Source organism: Podarcis vaucheri (assembly GCF_965113315.1).
Source record: "Podarcis vaucheri genome assembly, chromosome: 5".
Lineage (NCBI taxonomy): Eukaryota > Metazoa > Chordata > Lepidosauria > Squamata > Lacertidae > Podarcis > Podarcis vaucheri.
Window position 1 is genome coordinate 26800384 of NC_138763.1, and position 20092 is coordinate 26820475.

Consider the following 20092-nt stretch of genomic DNA (forward strand, 5'->3'; position numbering starts at 1 on the left):
CTCCCTGATCTTTCAGTGGCCAACCAGATGTCTGTGGGAAGCTCACAAGGACGACATGAATGCAACAGGACTCTCCAAATTATCGAGCCCCAACAACTGGTATTCAAAGGCATATTTCTTCCGAGCCTGGAGGTAATATGTAGACCACGGGTAGGCAGACTAAGGCCTGGGGGCTGGATCCGGCCCAATCACCTTCTAAATCCAGCCTGCGGACGGTCCAGGCATCAGCGTATTTTTACATGAGTAGAATGTGTCCCTTTACCTAAAATGCATCTCTGGGTTATTTGTGGGGCATAGGAATTTGTTCATTCCCCCCCCCAAAAAAAATATAGTCTGGCCCTCCACAAGGTCTGAGGGCCAGTGGACTGGCCCCCTGCTGAAAAAGTTTGCTGACCCCTGATGTAGACATTGTAACTAATAGCCATTGATCTCGCTCTCTGCCTCCATGAATCAGTCCAATCTGCTTTTAAAGAAAACAAAGTTGGTCGCCATCCCATTGGCCCTATTGGCTGTATACATTTGAAGCAGTATCATCCTGCTTTGAACAGCCATGGCTTCTCACAAAGCATTCTGGGCGCTGCGGTTTGTTTGCTGAGAGTAGTTAGGAGAGCCCTACTCCCCTCACAAGCTACAATTCCCATACCTCACTGGGAAGAAGGGTTGGTTGTTAAACCACTCTGAGAATTATAGCTGTGAGGGGAATAGGGCTCTCCTTAACAATTCCAAGCACCCTTAACAAACTACAGTTCTCAAGATCCTTTGGGGGAAGACATGATTGCTCAAAATGGTAGGATATTGTTTTAAATGTATGGTGCAAATGAGGCCTATATATTTTAATGGAAAATCCCATTATGCTCTGTGTGAAGAAGTATTTTGTTGGGAGAGAACCTATCCTGAAATCCCAGAGAGCTACTCAGCTAATTAGGTACAAGGCACTTTTCTGTGCTTCTGTACTAGATTTCTCCTATCCATATTATCACTGACACGCTCAACTCTACAAGGTTAGACCTCTTAAGGAGAAGGTGCTGTTGAGTTCGATTCAATTAGAGAAGGGCTGTGGGCCGAAAACCGCACAAAAAACTTATTTGGGAGTTTTTAATAGCGGCTTTTCCAGAGGTCTAGAATTCTCCCCATGCTTATTTTTCACCAGAGAGTTAACTTCCTACATAATCAAGGCTACTTTGAAATTTTTATTCATTTGTTCTGGATAACCTTCCACCAGTTCCATAACGCCTATGACAATTGCCCCAATCCTGCAACTTGCGTTAAGTATGATAAGTGCGCCTCAACAGTGCTACAAGAAAATGTAGAACCTTATATACTGTTGGGGACATTGCTGTTTTATATATATATATATAAATGGGGAATGAATATGTACTATTAATTTTCATATTTTAATTGTTTTATCAAAAGCACAATTAATGGTTTCCCCCCAAGAAAACAACAAGTACAACGCTATCTTTCTCTCTATATTGGAAGCATCGAAAGAGGAAGAAGAGGTGTTGTAAGAGCACTGCTATGTCTCTGAAATGTATTGCCTATATCAGCTCTTTCTTGCAGGAATCGCCATGCAGAATTATGGCTGTCCTTCCAATGCAGATCCAAATTTATATCAGGCTGCTGCTTCCTCCATCTGATATAGAGCAAATATTAGCATTGTCTAGAAGCGCCTTCTGTCCCTTCTAGCAATCCGCTTCTCCCTCAGAGGAGCCTAATAAAAATGCGGTTGCTGTGGTAATTGTTATATTATGTTCAGAAAAGTGCCAAGAATATAATTACTTGCAAAATGACTTCACAGTTCAACTTTAATATACATGGTAGAACTGTTGGGTAGTAAAAGACAAGGAAAACTGGGTAAACAAGTCTATTTAGTGGTAGTGTCTTTATTAAATTAAACTTTTAATAGTATCACTGTGTTTACAGTACATTAACTAGTCACAATTTTCAATGTTTGCCATATATATATATATATATATATATATATATATATATATAAAACCCAAGCCACCAGAAGATGGATTCCTTAAGAATGTTCTCCCAGGTATGTGTAGAATATTAATTAGGACTGTCTATTTCGGTCGGATAATAACAATGTCCAACAACTGAATGGAATCTGTGACCTGTGAAAGAACCATTCATATGCTTTAGACTGCCTTGGAACATTATTTAACAAGTGAACATGGAACTTTTTCACAGTGATCCCAAACGTTTCAACTGTGTATTTCATGGTTTGGTTGTTGTTGTGTCTCCAAAAACACACACAGAGATTCCCTCCCCACCCCTACCCCCACGCTCTTGGGAAGGATTCCATGCTTGCTCTCACTTAAATAAATGCTTTTTAATGCTTTTTTATACGATCGTTTCTGCTATGATACCGATGGGCTTTCGATTGTAGTACTGGTAACCAGCGGATGTGTTCCCGCAATTGAATGTCTTCATCTTAAATCTTTAGGGCTGCACAACACCACCTTTAACAATCAGCCGTAATTAAAAAGCCGCTGTTCAAATTGTGTAAGGGATAAGTAAATTTCATTTTAAATACTGTAGTCAGGATTAAGGGGTTTTCTCACTGGGAAGTCTGTGAGCTCCCCCCTGCCCCCGCTTCCTTCTTCTTCTTGACTTCAGGCTGTATCATTTTTCAATGGAGAGCTAAGAATAATGGCCATTTACTGTAACAATTTCTGGAAGTATTTCAGTTTATCAAAGATGTTTCTCACGACTGACAGAAGCCTATGGTTCACTTGCAGTTCCTGGAAGCATCCCATGGGACATGTTTCTCCATCCACAAAAGCACCATCAGAGGTCTAACTAGCTGATATTTGTCCTAACTAGCAGACAAGTCAAGTCCCCATAGGGAGTAGGGATTCAATGGACAGGGAGAATCAGATGTCTCCGGCTATGCGGCATGGGCTCCCAAGGGCAGCTTTGTGAGATACAACAGGCACCAAAAGTGACCCCCTGTCCTTGCCTACTCAAATATGTTGCTCCATCTTTTACAATGTTACACTGAAATGAAATTCTGGGCACGGTGTGTGTGTTAATTTGCATTGGGAAGTACAGCAATTACTGTTTTTCTGGGCTTAATGGTCTTTCAGATCCCTCATCTTTAGATGGTAATATGCATAACTTTACAGTAGTACCTTGGGTTACAGACGCTTCAGGTTACAGATGCTTCAGGTTACAGACTCCACTAACCCAGAAATAGTACCTCGGGTTAAGAACTTTGCTTCAGGATGAGAACAGAAATCGCGGCGCAGCGGCAGCAGGAGGCCCCATTAGCTAAAGTGGTATCTCAGGTCAAGAACAGCTTCAGGTTAAGAACAGACTTCCAGAACAAATTAAGTTCTTAACCCGAGGTACCACTGTACTTCCTTCAAAAGGGAAACCAGCCATGCTGCCTTTGGAGAGGCCTACTCATTCTTTTGACCTCTGCTCATGGATGGGAACACATCAAGCCCCTTTCAGATCTTCTTCTCAGCATGTTCACTCTATGCATGGGGAACAGGACGCGGGTGACGCTGTGGTCTAAACCACTGAGCCTCTTGGGCTTGCCGATCAGAAGGTCAGCGGTTCGAATCCCCATGATGAAATGAGCTCCCGTTGCTCTGTCCCAGCTCTTGCCAACCTAGCAGTTTGAAAGCACGCCAGTGCAAGTAGATAAATAGGTACAGCTGCGGAGGGAAAGTAAACGGCATTTCCGTGCACTCTGGCTTCCATCATGGTGCTCCGTTGCGCCAGAAGAGGTTTAGTCATGCTGGCCACATGACCTGGAAAGCTGTCTGTGGATAAACACCGGTTCCCTTGGCCTGAAAGTTAGATGAGCGCCGCAAACCCATAGCCGCCTTTGAGTGGACTTAACCGTCCAGGGATCCTTTACCTGATTGTTCCAACAATCCATAATGGACGTGAGACACTGTTAGAGCCTTCTTCAGCTGTCATCCCCCTCATGGGGTCGTGAGGCACAAGCTAGCCCAGCACTCTCCATCGTACCCTCATTACTTGCCCCCGCTGCTCCCCACATATTGGAGCTGCATGTTTGTTGTGAAGATCCTCAAGAACATAAGAAGGGCCTGGGGGATCAGCCCAATGGCCCATCGAGTCCAGCCTCCTGTTCTCACAGTGGCCAGCCAGATGCCTGTGGGAAACCTGCAACTTCATTGGAATTCCAGTGCTCCAGCTGGGATAGCTCAAGTCAGTAGCACATGACACTCTTAATCTCAGGGTCGTGGGTTCGAGCCCCACCTTGGGCAAAAGATTCCTGCATTGCAGAGGGTTGGACTATAGATGACCCTCGTGGTCCCTTCCAACTTTACAATTCCATGATTCTATGAGGGGGGAGGGCACCTTTATCTACTGCATGCCAGGCATCATTATATAATTCCTTTCATATCACCACTTGCTTTCCTTTTCTCTAAACTAAAAAGTCCCACATATTGCAACCTTGCCTCATAGGAAAGGTTGCTCCATCTCCTTGGTCTTTTTGGTTGCTCTTTTCTGAAAACTTCTCAATATCCTTTTTGAGGCGAGGCGACCATATCTTCTCTGCTCATGTATTCTTCCTGTGCAATTTAGAATCCTGATTATAATAATATAATAATAATAATTTATTATTTATACCCTGCCCATCTGGGTTTCCCCAGCCATTCTGGGTGGCTTCCAACAGAATATTAAAATACAATAGTCTATTAAACATTAAAAGCTTCCCTAAACAGGGCTGCCTTCAGATGTCTTTTAAAAGTCTGGTAGTTGTTTTTCTCTTTGGCATCTGGCAGGAGGGCGTTCCACAGGGCGGGTGCCACTACCGAGAAGGCCCTCTGCCTGGTTCCCTGTAACTTGGCTTCTCGCAGCGAGAGAACCACCAGAAGGCCCTCAGCAATGGACCTCAGTGTCCAGGCAGAACAATGGGGGGGGGTGATTGTATGGCAGGCTCCTGGCAGGAGACATTCACTCTACAATGTGTGGAGTGTGAACAGGAGACAAGGATGTGACGGAAGGGACAGGGTCAATGGCCTTGTCTCTTCCTGCCCCCCAACATGATTCTAATCTTGTGGCTTGTGAGCAACCAGTGTCTTGAAGACATGGAGTGGTTAACATACATTTGTGAGTTTGCCCATGGATCTTCTCTTCTGGGATGATAACTGACATTTGCTGGATCACTTTCAGCCTTTTTCCTAGTTCACATTTCCCCACTGTCACAAAGCGATAACAGCCACTCGATAGGCCATTTCAACCCCCCTTTCCTTATTCTCGCTCCCGCTTTAAAAACAAAAAACAAAAACAGCAACCATCGCCACTCTCTGTTCATTAAAGAAAATGTTGCAAACCCTGTGATTCTGCAGAAAAGGAACATATGAAAATATTTGTTATAGCGATCAGATTTGTTTTGGATTGCCTTGAGAACAGAAGGTCAGAGACATAAGGGTCTGTCTGATAATATTAGTTTGGAAAGTATTACAAAATTGCTGTGTATGTGTGTGATAGAGAGAGAGACGGGGAGAGAGAGAGAGAGAGAGAGAGAGTCAATGCTGTTAACTCCGTGTTTTCCATGACATGTTAAAAAGGAAACTGTTGTATTGAAATGAAATAACTGACTCCAGGCAGGTCAACGCGGTCAATTTTGTCTCTCCACCATGCTCTCCAGGGATGCATCATGCAGAGAATGTTTCATATTAACCGAGCTTTCAATGGAGGCAGCTGCTACTTCTCAGGAATGATTCCTGTTATCACGGTGGCTGCAAATTGTGTTGCTGTGATTACAGAAATTGCCGCTAAAAAAGTGCAAGTGTTATCAGTCGAGATTCCAGTCCGTATGGGAGATTTGCTGTGTGTGAATGCATCCCCAGGGAGCGTCAAGGAGCCTTTGCGTGGAGACAAAACTGACTGTGTGAACAAGCAACCCCTCAGTCTGTCTGACCCAATATCTTTGGTGTATATGCATAGGATTGACTGTGCACATAGAATTAGACTTTAGAAGCAACTGCGTTTCAGGAGATCTCTCTTTGCTAATTTGTTGCTTTTCACTAGGGAATGAAAAGTCTTTCCGGTCCACAAAGAATGATAATCAGTTGTTAATTCCCAAAGATTGATCCATGTATTCCAGATGAGAGTCTGTCACAAGCAAGGAGGAAGTTGTGATGTGGTGCTGCTTGGTGGCAGAGTACAAGGAATCCCTCAGAGATGTGTCTTGTTCTCCAGCTGCTGCTGCTGCAACAACAGAAGATTCAGTTATGCTCTAAGATTTGGGGCTTTATTGCTGGAGCTATCACTGAACCAGAAAGCAAGGAGCATGAGATTGTTTCCTGGCTGGTAGTTTTCTACATTTCTTCTCTAGCATCTGCAACTGACCATAAATGGAGATAGAATGGATCATGGGCTCAATCCAATTAAAATGTTCTCATCATACAACCTAAGAAGAGCTGAACCCTTACGCTACTGCTTGCAAGATGTATATATTATTTTTTCTGAATTCTTTTAAGTTTCACCCCTCTTCTCTTCCTCAAGGGCTAGGCTTATCCCTGACGCAACTGCTATTTTTATGTTGAAGCTGACCAATTCCTTGGCAAAGATAAATGCAGCCCTGTTGTATCTTTGTGTACTATTTCTTTGTCTCCATATAGATTCTCCACATTTCTAATGGGAATATCTAACAGGAAATGCGTTTTGTTGACTGTGGCTCATAAAACATGTCCTTTCCTACCCCAGTTATTTTTGTCACTTGTGAAAGCTCATCGTGCAATAGATAAACTGTCAAAAATAATTAAGAAAAATGCTGATATGCGTCCATGGCAAAGAATTATACTTTTTGATGGTGGCTGTTTTCATCGTCCAGAGTCAGTCCCTTGGCAGATATAAATACAGGTGTTATCACCTCATTGCAGATGATGATGATGTTCTGAATCAATGCTGACAAAGGCTGTTTGGGAGACATTCAGTATGGAGGAAAGTGATATATATTAGGAAGGTGGGGAGAGGAATGCAGAACAGCATTTAAACAGGTCCATAAAACTTATGTATACTGTAGGGATTGCTGGTGTTTTTTAAATGTAGACAATATTAAATTATCCAGTTTGCATAATATGCCTGTTGACAGTAAAACTGCACTGATGATGAAACCCTATAAAATGCCAAACTCTGTAAGCATGTGAACATACTTTATATTTTAGGCGATTTACAGTTTGAGGTTTCGTTTCTGAGCTAATAGGTGTATAGGCAGTAAACTGCCACATGCAGACCTTAGTTGCTATTTAGATCATTGGGTTTCTACATTTTTGAAGTAAGCCCTTCCGCCCATGAGGGGTTTTTTGTTTGTTTTTTTAAACCCTACACAAATCTATACCATAAATTCTGAAAGGAAATGGGTTTTTGATTGGATTTATGGCATCAGATTACAGTAAATGGCTAAACAGTTGTAGGATTATAGCCTTTTGCATTTGATAGGAAATACGGGAAGAGAACGCATGATTCCGAAGAGAAGCCTTGAGTCTTAGGGGCTTTAATCTCTTACCAAAGGACTTTAGAAAATTAAAAAGCAAATGCATTTACAGCTGGAATCCAAGAGCTACTGAACTGAGGCAGCAGTTTAGAGGAACCAGTGAAAAGAAGGGTGAATTTGGATGTGGGAAATACTGCGCTAGTGTCCCTGGCCATAATGCCAACACTTCTGTCATGTTTCCCAATGTCCACTTGACACAGCTGAGTGACAATGATTGGCAGTGGCTCTCCAGGCGTTCAGGCAGGGGACACTCCCAGCCCAACTGGGAGCTCCCAAGGTTTGGATTATTGAGCTACAGCCCTTATTTGCTGCACCTTCTTGATAAGGGCTTCGTTGTTCTTTCCACTGCAAGGAGCTCGTGGTATTGTATATGGTTTTGCCTCCAACCCTTCACAACAGCTCCATGAGTTAGGTTAGGCAGACAGATAGTGACTAGGGGTTGGGGTGGTGGTACCCAGGTTGAACCAGCGTGGGTCAACTTGATGTCACCTGTATTGTAGCCACGGGACATATAATGTTGTGTGTGTGTGTGTGTGTTCAGAGACTTTCTTATATTTTTACCCATTTTTATGATGCATTGAACACTTTAAAATACAGAACAATCGAATGTATAAAAAAGAAATAAGAAATGATTTAATTATATTATATTAATAATGTGTAATATTATATATATATTCTGATATATATGTGTATATATGTGTGTGTACACACAGAGACACAGGAATATATATATATATATATATATATATATATATATATATATATATATATATATGCTTTCGTAGATTTTCACGGGTACAGGAATGCAGGTTTTGGTGTCTTCGGGTGTCTTCCCGTGTAAGAGTCGGGGTGTCTGTGCGACGTCGCACAGACACCCCGACTCTTACACGGGAAGACACCCGAAGACACCAAAACCTGCATATATATATATATATATATATATATATATATATATATATATGCACACACACATACATATACATATACATATACTTCACTTATTAGCACTCAGAACATTTGGGATGTACAGTTTTTCTCCCTTCTTCTCCTTTCATTTTCGTATCATGTGCTTGTTTGTTTTTGAAATGCACCCTTTGGTTGGAAAATGTGCAGACAATGAATGAAAGCATCTTGAGTTCAAAGTATTCTTGTTTTCATTTAAATCCTTCCTATCACCTGCTGTTTGTTGCTCTTTGCTTACGGCATGAATCCCCCTGGATTTCAGGAAACCTAACTGGTCCTCTATAAACTGCCATGACTATTCGTTTCCCATGTATTCTTCTGTCCCCATAGCTTCTGATGTGAAACAGATTTTACTTTTCTAGAGAGTAGAGGTCAACATGAAAGCTTCTTCTTTAAAAAAAGAAAAAAAGAAAAAAGAAATCACTCTGGCATTCAACTTTTCGGTTTGTTATGTTCTGCTTTCTACTATACTTTAGAATTATGTCACAAATATAAAGCAAAAATTCTGCATTAAGTTCTAAATTTCATTTTTGGGTGGGAATGTTGCAATTACTATGCCATTCAGGTGGTAAGTTTACACCGGTATCTCATGAGATTTTGAGAAAATGTCATCTTTGATGTTCATCATAGCATTTTATAGAAACTAATTGGGAAATACAATCTCTTTGTAGACTTTCATTCATTCCTCTTCCACATTCCAAGAGAGCACAGGGAGCACTGATTGTGTGACCACTTTTGTCCTGCCTCTGAAGAAGTAAGTAATTTCACTTCTATTATCTGGTGGTGTGACTGTTTGTATAAATACCTGCTCATCTGGAGAAATAAGGATCTCACACTTTCTATTTGTAGAACTTTGTTGCTGGACTATTTCTCTCTTTCTCCTCTCCCCCCCCCCCCCGTCTCTCTCACACACAAAACAGGGAGTGATATAGAACATTTATGTTGTACAATGTCAGTAGATATGTTGCATTTGTCCCAAATTATCCATGAAAATTTAATGCAATTTTCCAGGGCATGGGGAATACCAGGCCCAGAGATGAAATGTGGCCCTCCAGTCTTCTCTACCTGGCCCTTGGGACTCTCCCCAAACCACCTCTCTTCTCATCCACACCCCCTCTTCCCAGGGCAGACTCTTGAACCAGACCTACTTCATAGAATCCTAGAACTGTAGAGTTTGAAGGAGTCCAGAGAGTCATCTAGTCCATTTGCATTTTTACTGCAAGCCTGTAAAAATATTTTGCAAGCAGGTATAAGTGGCTGATAGATAGAGGCGGACAAATATGTCAGTTTTGATTGTTCTCCAATCAAAATTTTGTTATTTGTTCTGAACTAAAGTTTGGTTCTACACCTTTCCACATCAGTTTTGTGAAAATAAAAACCTCGCAGTTTATTCACTAGCAGTTTACTGTGAATAATATACACATTTTGGCAAAGCAATTCCCGCCAATATAATGCATTCTTCTGTGTTATTTTTTACTTATAGATGTGACATACACAGTTTCCTCTACTGCATTTTTGCACACATTACACTGCAAAAATTGGAGACATGCAAATTCCAATGTTTCAGTTTGCTAATTGTTTTGGAAAGTGAGAATTAGGTAAGAATACATCTACCGTATTTTTCACCCTATAGGACACACTTTTTCCCCTCCAAAAATGAAGGGGAAATGTGTGTGCATCCTATGGGGCGAATGCAGGCTTTCGCTGAAGCCTGGAGAGCGAGAGGGGTCAGTGCGAACCGACCCCTCTTGCTCTCCAGGCTTCAGGAAGCTCTGCGCAACCCTTGGAAGACCAGTGTGAAGTTGCGCAGAGCTGCCTGCAGTCCCGGGCTTCGTGCAGCTCTGCGCAACCCTAGGGAGCCCGGCGCGAAGTCGTTCTGGGGGCTGGGGTCGGGGGAAGCTCGGGCTTCCCCTGCGCCAGCCCCACGCCTGGGGGGGAAATAATTTTTTTTCATTATTCCCCTCCCCCCAAAAAAACTAGGTGCGCCCTATGGGGCGAAAAATACGGTAAATGCTAACTGATTTCTCTCTCGTCCCTTCTGATAATATTAACAAGTGATATTAACAAGCCACAGGGTTGTTTCTGGGGACTTAAAACACTTGAGACATAGGTCCATAATGTCTCCTATGAGACATAGGTCCATAGGAAAATTTATACATAGAGATGCTTCGGGTAAATGAAGATGGTGGCTGACTAGGGTCTTGCCAGGCTGCAAACTGAAGTGTGTCCAGCCACCCTAGAAGCAAAGAGGGGGAAAATAAGTTTCAAAAAGGGGGGAAGGGTCAAGTGATCTGTGGCCCATTGCAGATGACCCAGGGCTAGCTCTCTATTATGTGTTTAAGATTGCAGCCCTAATCTCTTCCAGAAAACAAAACAAAACAAAAACACCACTTCTTGCCCTTCCAATGCTGCCTTTGTTGCACAAGTGACAAGGGAAGGTATTCAGCTAACTCATCCTCTTTCAAGATTTCTAGTTAGCATGCAAAGGAAGGAAGTTGCACATCTTGTTCATGGGAAGATTATATGTTCTGGAAATGAGTACAGCACATAAAGGGCAGCAAGCGTTTACATTAACCAGAAAGATGGTGAAGGCCCAGATCACTTTGGTCAGTGCTTCTGCTGCAATACATGAAACTTCCTGAGCAAATGTTTAGTATGGAGCTCTGTTTCACAAATGACCTTAATGAAAGGAATAATATTTTCACGCCCATAAATACATATACATACAATCTGAAATGAGCAATTTTTTTTGTGTCTCATCATTTCCCAGGGGAAACTTCATAATTTTCAAACCATATGTGAACCAGTGTGTGTGTGTAAATATTTTTTATATATCCATATATCTATATATATCCCATAGTTGCCTTTGACTGGACTTAACCATCTAGGGGTCCTTCACCTTTACCTTTACCGTGTGTGTGTGTGTGTGTGTGTGTGTGTGTAAACGAACAGGACCAAAACAAATCTTGCCTCTTTCTTTTGCTTTCTCACTCTCCCGCTTAACAAAAGCACCACCATCAACACCAAAAACCTTGAGTCTAATTAAAATCCACCACATTAAGGTCCTTTGGTTATGAAGCAGACATGGCTGTCTGAAATTTGGGAGTCTTGATATGCTTTTCCAATGATGTGTCAAGCCCATTATAGTGGAATGAGCTACTAATGTGACATTACTGACATAATGTGATGAATCTAACCACCTGAATGATGCATCAGGCAGAAGGAATTTCTGAAGGAGGCTGCTCACTCTTGCAAAATGAAAAGGGGGAAAACAATCTGGAAGAAGTGGGACATAAATCCTTTTATATAGTTTAACACAAATTTAATTATCAAGTGTTTGTAAATGTTCAACCAATTAGGCAGCTTGATTGGCTGAAGACTCCTGGATTTATAGCTTTGAAGATAGATTATCTTGTGCGAGTGAAAGGTCTACATTAGACAGAGTGGTTTGCATGAGAAGCAGTTGGTTACAATGCTTGTATTAAGAGGATGAGCACTGCTCCTTTGCCTAACAAAAGGGTTTTGTGTTGTTGTTTTAAAGTCAAGTTGCCGCAAGTAAAAAATAAACAGAAGTACTACTGTCATGTAGAAAATATATAATAGCATATATATATATATACACACACACACACACACACACACACACACACACACAGTGGTGCCTCGCAAGATGAAAAAAATCCGTTCTGTGATTCTCTTCGTCGAGCGGTTTTTTCGTCTTGTGAAGCAAGCCCATTGACGGATTAGCGGATTAGCGCTATTAGTGGCTTTTAGCAGCTTATCTGCTGATCGGATCAGCTGATAAGCGGCTTAGCGGCTTAGAAAAAGGGTGGGAAAAGGAAAAAAACCAGCAGGAACTCGCAAGACATTGTCGTCTTGCGAAGCAAGCTAATAGGAAATTCGTTTTGCGAAGCACCTCCAAAACAGAAAACTCTTTCATCTAGCGAGTTTTCCGTCTTGCGAGGCATTCGTCTTGCGGGGCACCACTGTGTGTGTGTGTGTGTGTGTGTGTGTGTGTGTGTATATATATATTTGTTGTTTAGTGGTGTCCGACTCTTCGTGACCCCATGGACCAGGGCACGCCAGGCACTCCTGTCTTCCACTGCCAAGCATAGTTTGGTCAAACGCATGCTGGTAGCTTCGAGAACACTATCCAACCATCCCATCCTCTGTCATCCCCTTCTCCTTGTGCCCTCCATCTTTCCCAACATCAGGGTCTTTTCCAGGGAGTCTTCTCTTCTCATCAGGTGGCCAAAGTATTGAAGTCTCAGCTCCAGGATCTGTCCTTCCAGTGAGCACTCAGGGCTGATTTCCTTCAGAATGGATAGGTCTGATCTTCTTGCAGTCCATGGGGCTCTCAAGAGTCTCCTCCAGCACCATAATTCAAAAGCATCACTTCTTCGGCGATGAGCCTTCTTTATGGTCCAGCTCTCACTTCCATACATCACTACTGGGAAAACCATAGCTTTAACTATACAGACCTTTGTTGGCAAGGTGATGTCTCTGATATATATATATTATAACTTAATAGAAAAGACAGATGCAGATAGAGAGATACCTAGAGAGATCCCTTTTTCCATTTGAAATGGATTGATAAGGGTGCCGTCCAGCCCAAGTGAAGCTGAAGATCCCATTCAACAGAAACCAATGGCTATTGGTTGAAATGGCTACATACTACCTCAATGTGATGGCCTTTCTCGATCTAAAGTATGGAGGATGCCTACCAAAGGAGATGGTGGCCTTTTTGGCAGTTACCCCCAATTGTGGAACACACACCCTAGAGAGGCTTGCTGGGCACCCACCTCTCAGCATAATGGAAAACCAAGATCCACTAGGATGAGATAATTTGGACTTGGGCCAGTCTTGGGCTTTAAGTCCCCTCCCAAAGGGGTTTTTCATGGGATTGGTGAGGGTGAAGGTCAAGGAGAGACCCACACCTATTCCAAACACCATTCAGCTGAGTACTCAGTCCTCAAAGCTCCAGCCAATGCTCACCTGTCAGTGCAGCCTGAAGTAGCCCTTCCCAGGGGCTGCTGGAAGGAGTTTGGAATAGGGTAAATTATCCCAGCTTCCTATAGTTAGGATTGTTCTACCGTGACCTTTTCAGAACAAGGTAAAAGTGTGTTTCCCACCCAGCTCCCCGGGTCTTCTAATGTCATTTTAAAATAATTTAATATCGTTTTGATATTAGTCTCTTCTAATTGATGTTGCTTGGTTTTAGCTCCCATGAGATTTCAGCTCCTTTGAGATGTGGTTCTTAGTTTTCTTATGTGTTAAAATGTTTTGTTGCTACAGCTGGCATTTTAGTCTTTTATGCTGGGTGAGTTAATTGTATTTTTGTTGAGTTTTAACCTTGTTTTAGTTTTTATGCATTTCACATCATATATATATATATATATATATGCAGGTTTTGGTGTCTTCGGGTGTCTTCCCGTGTAAGAGTCGGGGTGTCTGTGCGACGTTTCGACGAGGTCTCACTCGTCATCTTCAGGCTGGTGCTTTCGGCTTCTTGTTACTGGAACAGAGCTCTGTTCCAGTAACAAGAAGCCGAAAGCACCAGCCTGAAGATGACGAGTGAGACCTCGTCGAAACGTCGCACAGACACCCCGACTCTTACACGGGAAGACACCCGAAGACACCAAAACCTGCATTCCTGTACCCGTGAAAATCTACGAAAGCATATATATATATATATATATATATATATATATATATATATATATGCAGGTTTTGGTGTCTTCGGGTGTCTTCCCGTGTAAGAGTCGGGGTGTCTGTGCGACGTTTCGACGAGGTCTCACTCGTCATCTTCAGGCTGGTGCTTTCGGCTTCTTGTTACTGGAACAGAGCAGAATCTGGTGTTTGAGTTCCTATAAATACTGTTGAGGGGTGTGGTGTATAGCCTCCAACGTTCTGGGCAGAGAGGAAGTTCCTAGATTAGTGTGCCTCTTCTTCTTTTGTTCCTTAATTACTTGAGGGATATCTTGAGTGATTTCATGAGTGATATTCTGAATACCACTGGGTGGGTCATTAAGTGTAGATTAGTTGCTAAAGCTTTTGTGTCTTGACCTCTTGAGCTTGTGAAGAGTTTTTCTGAGAAGATGGCTGTGCTGCATTTAGTTGTGCTCTGGCTTGGCTTCGTGTATAGGGGCGAGCTGTGGTTTTGTGCCTTGTGCCAGCCAGATCTGTGTAGGGATTGCAGGGGGGTGCAGCATCCGGAGGTGCCACTATAGTTTGGCTACTGGATGGAGTCTGTAATATGTCTGTGGAGAGGGTCTGGGTTTGGGTCTGGTGTGGTTGATTGGTGACGGCGTTCTGTGTGCCTCAGAATATCACTCATGAAATCACTCAAGATATCCCTCAAGTAATTAAGGAACAAAAGAAGAAGAGGCACACTAATCTAGGAACTTCCTCTCTGCCCAGAACGTTGGAGGCTATACACCACACCCCTCAACAGTATTTATAGGAACTCAAACACCAGATTCTGCTCTGTTCCAGTAACAAGAAGCCGAAAGCACCAGCCTGAAGATGACGAGTGAGACCTCGTCGAAACGTCGCACAGACACCCCGACTCTTACACGGGAAGACACCCGAAGACACCAAAACCTGCATTCCTGTACCCGTGAAAATCTACGAAAGCATATATATATATATATATATATATATATATATATATATATATATGAGAGATAAAGGTAAAGGTAAAGGTACCCCTGCCCGAACAGGCCAGTCTTGACAGACTCTGGGGTTTGTGCGCCCATCTCACATCTATTGGCCAGGGGCCAGCGCTGTCCGGGGACACTTCCGGGTCACGTGGCCAGCGTGACAACGCTGCTCTGGCGAGCCAGAGCCGCACACGGAACGCCGTTTACCTTCCCGCTGGTAAGCGGTACCTATTTATCTACTTGCCCCCGGGGGTGCTTTCGAACTGCTAGGTGGGCAGGCGCTGGGACCGAGCAGCGGGAGCGCACCCCGCCGCGGGGATTCGAACCGCCGACCTTTCGATCGGCAAGCCCTAGGCGTTGAGGCTTTAGCCCACAGCGCCACCCGCGTGTTATATGAGATAACAAATAATAAATGTGATGCTGTGGGCTTCCCAGAGAATGGTCTGTGAAACAGGATACTGATGGACCTTTGGTCTGATCACACACACAGCTTTAGGGGGTACCAAATTTTGTCCTCGCTGAGGGTACCATATTTGCTCACCCCACCACTTCTGCTGCCACCAGACAAACAACCCAGGTAAGGGAGGCTGCAGCAGTGGCAGAATGGCATGGTATTCTGTTGCACAGCATTGCTTGCTGGTCTCTCCCACCTTCAGGGGTAAAGCGAGACCAGCAGCAAAGCCTCGCAGAACGGCCTCCTCTCACTGCAAGAGGGAGGTGTTTTGGTGCACAGGCATGCTGCTGGTATTCCCCACCCCTAGGGGGGACAGAGACCAATAGCAAAGCTAGCTTTGAGGAACACCTCCTTCTCACAGAGACTCTTTCTTGCCTTAAGGAAAAGCCCTTCTGGATCCTAGCTACCTACCAGAAAAAGCAGGCGAAGCCTGAGCAGGGTTTGTACCCCACCCTGCCCTCAGAGACGAGGCTTTGGAAGGACTTTTCATTGCAGGGAAGTTCTTGCAGACCTTCACACCCACCCTCATCACAGGGGGGTGGGGGGTGGGACATTTTGCCTCAGACACCAAAACAACTTGGGCTGCCCCTGCATAATAGAGATATAATTAAGGTGCTGATGTGTTTCTTAGGGTTATTTTTAAGCTGAGATGTGGAGGCCCCTTTAACTCGTACTTCAACTTGCACCTATTCTGCGGTCTGAAAAGAAGTGTTTGTGCTGGTATCCACCAAAAACCATCTGGAACTCTACACAATTGAGGTTACCAGCCGTGCGGATACCAATACAGTCATACTTTGGGTTACAGATGCTTCAGGTTGCGCATTTTTGGGTTACGGACACGCCAAAACCCGGAAATACCGGAATGGGTTACTTCTGGGTTTCAGCACTCGCGCATACGCAAAAACACTAAATCGAGCTTTGAACATGCGCAGAAGCGCCGAATCACAACCCGCACGTGCGCAGACGCGGCGCTGCGGGTTTCAAACGCTGCGGGTTGTGAACGTGCATCCTGCACGGATCACGTTCGCAACCCGAGCGTCCACTGTATATGCATGCAGGTACACATTTTCACATGTCCTGCTAAACAACACACCAAAACAGTATATGTGTCTCCCAAAACCAGTGAAGAACAATTAGTTGGGTAAGGATAAAAATGGAAACTTACTGCTGCAAAAGTATTGTTTTCTTGTTGAGAGCTGAGTCACTGGGGCATAGTGATGCCTGCTGATGCTGGAAAAGATGTCCCCCGCCCCCTCTACATAGAGTAAGCAAGTGAAAGAAACACACAGATGAAGGATGTTTAGCGCTGTAAAAATGACATGTGGTTGCACCCTACGGTCTCTCAACAAATACTGGTAAGTGTGCTCCAAGAAACTGAGCGAGTAGCATGCCATCAAAATGTGATCCTGCCAATCCTTGGGGCAGCAATCTGACTCACACCTTCCTGGGTGTAAACCTCAATGACATGGTGTGACGTCCTTCTGGCCAAATGTGTATAACAGTCTTCCCCCAATCTGGTGCTACAAGTCCCAAAGCTGTGCTGGCTGGGACTGATGGAAATTACAATTGGAGGACACCAAACTGGAGGAAGCTAATGTATAGGCTTGTTCTGCAAGTTACTACGTATTAGCAAAAAAAAATTATTCTATCCAATTTTGAATTTCTGGCTCATCACACTTGGGGTGGGGGGAGGAATTCTGTACAGGAGTGAGTTTTGTGCACAGCCCACAATAGAAGAACATGCAACACTAGCCAGTAAACACAATGGTCTTCATTGAAAAACACAAAGAATAATTTTGCTGGCAGATTAATATTTTCTCTTGTACATGCATGTTGTATTTTCTTAATCCTATCATTTAATCTCTCTGCTTCCTTCCTTGTACTATATGGCAAATGGGAGGAAATGAACAAAAATCACTGGAGGAGAGGGGGAAAGAGAATTTGCATATCAAAGGGTATTATTTTCAAGTGAAAACATAAAAAAGTTTTTTTGGGGGAGTTGCGGTTGTGTGGGTAACTCCAATTGACTTCTGAGTGTACTTTAGATCAAGCCTAGTTTCTTTTGTGAAACTTCCCAGGGAGGATAGTAGAAAACCTGCCAGTCATCATCTCTGCATGAAAAAGATGCTTCTGAAATGCCTGAGTCACAATCTGAAGCCAGTCATGGATTGACAGCAGTGTTCACCTGAAATATGGCAACCTCTTTCTAAACCAAATCTTAACACCTTTTGCTATAACAGCCATTAAGCAATTGCAAAGGACTTAGCAATGTTATGGCTGGGCAACCATGAGTGACTTGGGGCTGTTTGGAATATTACCTGTGAATCCTTGCAATTCCGTCAGACCCCAGACTAGCACTGTGCCTTCATGGCATGAGGTTTTGCAGCAATAGTTCTGTTTGCTGGTGGCTAGGATGGAGAATGTAAGCCTGGCACATGGCAAAACATGCAGAGTTTTAATATATTAGGAAGAGATGCCCCATCTTTTAGACCCAGTGAAGACTGCACAATGCTAAGAAATAACAGTTGCAGATCAAGTATATTAAGTGGGAAAATAAGGAAAACATCCCCCCCCCCCCCGAATACATAGTCTTAATGAAATTGCCCCTGTTGGAGAATACAACACGTATTTTCTATTTATTTATTTATTTATTTCTCTCTTGAGGAGATAAAATAGCCATGTTAGTAACTGTCACCTGGGGAACAGAATCCTTTCCAGCTTTGAATATCAGAACATTCTCTCCAACATTTTGCACCTGGCAAAAACAAAGAAAATAAAACATTACAACACATTCAGTTGCACCCCAAACATTTCATTCATTCATTCCATCAGCACTAGTCTCTCTATCTTGTGCCCAAGCCTGCTCTTTGTATTCCAGCCCCTTTGTCTTAGAAAGAATATATTCCATGTTCATTTCAATGGCTCTCTCTCAGCATTACCTTAGCCTGCCTTCTTGACATTCTAGCTATCCCTCCACCTTTCCCTGAAACACCTGATATAAATATTAAGATTACCTTGGCTTTCTGTCAGCCCTGCCACTGCTCCTTGTGTCTTTTTATGTACAGGGAGGGGGATGCTGCAGAAAGCAGAGCTCTCGCCAAGGATGTCAGCTGTCTCTCAGATGCACCGCATGGGGAAAAAAACCTTGCTGTTGCAAGCTGCCTGCAGGAGCAGCAGAGAGTGCGAGACAAGCAGGCTTCAGTTGTGCCACTGCGATTGAAGTATCCCTTTATGGAGCAAATCTGTTCCTGTATCCCTCAACAAATGAACCACTGGAAATGTTGTGCCTTTCTTTAGGCTAGCAGGCCTCCCTGCTCATAACTACAGCAAAATTGGTGAATTTTCCATTGATAATGGCAACAATTGGATTAAATACAGGGCAGGGTTTTATTGGAGAAAAGGCAGTCCAATACAGTGGATGCTCGGTTTGCGAACGTGATCCGTGCGGGAGGCACGTTTGCAACCCACAGCGCCAGGTCTGCGCACGCGTGGGTTGCGCTTTGGCGCATGCGCAAAGCACCGAAACCCAAAAGTAACCTGTTCCAGTACTTCCGGGTTCACCGCGGTGCACAACCCGAAAACACGCAACCTGAAGCATCTGTAACCTGAGGTATGACTGTATCCATTTTCCTAGCACCAAGAGGGCAGAGAAGACCCTATGCCTTCCCTCCAAAAAGCAGAGCCAGTTAATAAGGCAGTATGTGTCTCTTTCACAACACAACTGCCAAACAACTCATGCTTCCAAGACATCAATTTAACCCAGGGGTCAGCAATTTTTTCAGCAGGGGGACGGTCCACTGTTCCTCAGACCTTGTGGAGGGCCAGACTATATTGGGGGGGGGATGAACAAATTCCCATGCCCCACAAATAACCCAGAGATGCATATTAAATAAAAGCACACATTCTACTCATGTAAAAAGACGCTGATTCCCGGACTGGCTGTGGGCCGGACTGAGAAGGCGATTGGGCCGCATCTTTGCCTTAGTTTGCCTACCCATAATTTAACCCATATCTGTTCTATCAAGACTGTGCTCATAGAGGAAGGTGCTCCTGTGTTCCTCATGTGTGAACAGATTATGAGTCACCTACAGATGAACCGTCACAAAACGTGGCTTCCTTTCTTTTGCCCTTCCAGGGCCCTCTTCAGAAATTACCAATAAAGGTTAAATTTCCACATGAGCTGTGCTGGCATGCCAGAGACAAACTTATTTATTTTATTGTTATTTCTTAATTTTTTGTACTGTTTTATTGTTGTTAGCCGCCCTGAGCCTGGTTTCAGCTGGGGAGGGTGGGATATAAATAAAATTTATTATTATTATTATTGTACTGCCCTTCATCCGAGGATCACAGGGCGCTTTACAGCAGAAAAACACAAAAATGCATAGCAGAATAACAAATGAAACAATACCCTGCCCTACACAGTTTAATTAGCCAAAGGCCTGGAAGAAGAGGAATGCTTTCGCCTGGTGCCTAAAGATATGTAATGAAGATGCCTGGTGAACCTCCTCTGTTAGCTGCACC

The 20092-nt window shown here is 43.5% G+C and overlaps 1 long non-coding RNA gene across 1 annotated transcript; it reads right to left on the reverse strand.

Moving 5' to 3' along the window:
• Window positions 1-1988: 1988 nt before the first annotated feature.
• On the reverse strand, window positions 1989-18726 carry LOC309533330. Its single transcript, XR_014220123.1, has 5 exons — window positions 18586-18726; window positions 18267-18326; window positions 17890-17999; window positions 16737-16826; window positions 1989-6198 (listed from the first exon to the last, which is right to left on the reverse strand). It is a non-coding gene; the product is annotated as an uncharacterized lncRNA (long non-coding RNA).
• Window positions 18727-20092: the final 1366 nt, after the last annotated feature.